This window comes from Mus caroli, chromosome 17 (genome assembly GCF_900094665.2).
Source record: "Mus caroli chromosome 17, CAROLI_EIJ_v1.1, whole genome shotgun sequence".
NCBI lineage: Eukaryota > Metazoa > Chordata > Mammalia > Rodentia > Muridae > Mus > Mus caroli.
In genome coordinates this window covers 61,701,305-61,703,455 of record NC_034586.1, presented here as the reverse complement: position 1 = coordinate 61,703,455, position 2,151 = coordinate 61,701,305, and the positions used below count along the sequence as shown (strand labels likewise).

The window sequence follows — 2,151 nt, the reverse complement described above, 5'->3', positions numbered from 1 at the left end:
ATGTGCTTGGCCCAGGGAGTGGCACTATTAGGAGGTGTGGCCTTGTTAGAATAGGTGTGTCACTGTGGGCATGGGCTTAAGACCCTCTGGCTGCCTGGAAGTCAGTATTCTGCTAGCAGCCTTCAGATGAAGATGTAGACCTCTCAGCTTTTCCCGTGTGCCATGCCTGCCTGGATGCCGCCATGCTCCCACCTTGATAATGGACTGAACCTCTGAAACTGTAAGCCAGCCACAGTTAAATGTTATAGGACTTACTTTACTTGCTAGAGAGTTCAACTGCATGCTTAAGAGATGCTGCCGAAGGGGGAAACTGGTTCTGGAGAAGGAGGGAAAGGCGGTGCAGCCTCTGGGAGTGACAGTGCTGACAAGAAGTCTCAGGGTCCTGAAGGCGGTGGCAATGCAGTAAAGGTCAGACACACTCTATGTGAAAACCATGGGGGAATCATGGAAGCCATGGAAAAGTTAAAGTCTGGGATGAGAGTCAGTGAGGTGGCCACACAAAATAGTGAAGATAAACCCAGACAGGGGGTGACTCTGGTTGGATGACCAGAGGCTCCATGGTGGGGCCATTTCAGGAAGCAGCGTTTGCCTTGCCTATAAGTGGGATGGATAAGCCTGTAGTAACAGACCCACCTGTTAAGACAAAATTTGGATATCATATTATTATGGTTGAAGGCAGAAAATAAAATCACACGAAACACTGAAAAAAAAAAAGACTGCCTTAGTCATGGTTTTTGATCATGCTTTTATAATCAAAAGCATAGTTTCCGCCTCAAGCTGTATTCAGGCTGAAGGGGACGTTCCTCTAGATTGTAAGGATAGAAATGTCCACCCCACCCTGCTTCAAGTATTAGCTAGTCAAAGTAAAGTTTGTTTTTCTAACATAAAATTGGGCTAATTGTAGTGATAATGCAGGCAAATCCTTTTGATGAAATGATACAATATAATATCATTAATATAAATACTGACATTTATTTTGTTATAAGCATTAATTTTTCATAATGCTTTATAATTACACAGGGCGTTATGTGTTCATATTCCCCTGGTCTTTCTCCCAGATGTTGAATAATTGGTTCAATTGAGATGGTTAAATTCTCGATTTACATTTGTTCTTTGCCCCAGATCAACGTGTATATGTTGATCACTAGTTACTAACTGGAAGCTCTGGCTAAGGGAGAACAAGGTTTGGATGGGGGCTTATGGATAATAAGCAATTTAAGAAGGAAAACACCTACAATTCATATTGATAAAACATTCTGTATAATTGCCTTTGAATATTCTGTTTAGAACACTAATGAGAGTAACCTCAGTAGCTATTAATTTGGAAGCACAATTTGGCATCCAATATTCTGTGGCAGGTTGGCATGCTCCGTTGGCTTTGCCCTTATCTGTTGGAAAAGGCTCTTGCCTCCTGTGCACTGTGGCACATCCTATGAACCACACTACCCGGCAGCCAAAGGGTGATCAATTTGGACCAAAGTTGTGATTTTTGAGTGTCTAAATGGTACCTGATAAAAAGCCATTGGAGTCAGGTGGTGGCTATGGGGTGAGTGAAGGGTGTGGGCCTGCGTTAGTAAGTTACCACTAGGTGGCAGGCCAGGTAGGCATCAGACAGAGGGGGTGTCCCCTGGTGGAGACTAGATAGAGGGCTGTCTGCAAAGTCTACTCCCTCGATATGGCAGGAACTGTGCACCAGTGTGTGTGTGTGTGTGTGTGTGTGTGTGTGTGTGTGTGTGTGTGTCTATTGCAAGGGGAAAGGCGAATGGAAGAATGAGTGCCCAAACCCCAAACAAAAAGAGATCCCTAGCATAGCTGCAATGAAACTGAAGCCGCCACAAGGGCTGAGGCTGTCACCTGGGAGACAGGTCAGACCGAGCACCGCCAGGCTCAGTCACGATTGGCCCTAGGAGCCCATCGTCAAAATAGATGCTGGGCCCAAGCAAAGATGGACTTCATCTTTGACACAGGAGCAGCCATCTCCATGGTAACCCCTCCCACAGGGAAGCTCACCAAAGATGCATCGACATTGTTGGAGCCTCCAGGCCAGTAGGAAATACTGATTCTGTGAACCAACCATGGGATTGCTCTGTGGGAGACCACTCAATAAAACTAACTATCCCCCTTTGGGACCCTGTCTTCTCTCCTTCAGAT

At 45.6% G+C, this 2,151-nt stretch overlaps 1 pseudogene; it reads left to right on the top strand.

Moving 5' to 3' along the window:
• The first annotated feature begins 291 nt into the window (after nt 1-291).
• Nucleotides 292-686, top strand: LOC115029715 (annotated as a pseudogene).
• The last annotated feature ends 1,465 nt before the right edge of the window (nt 687-2,151 follow it).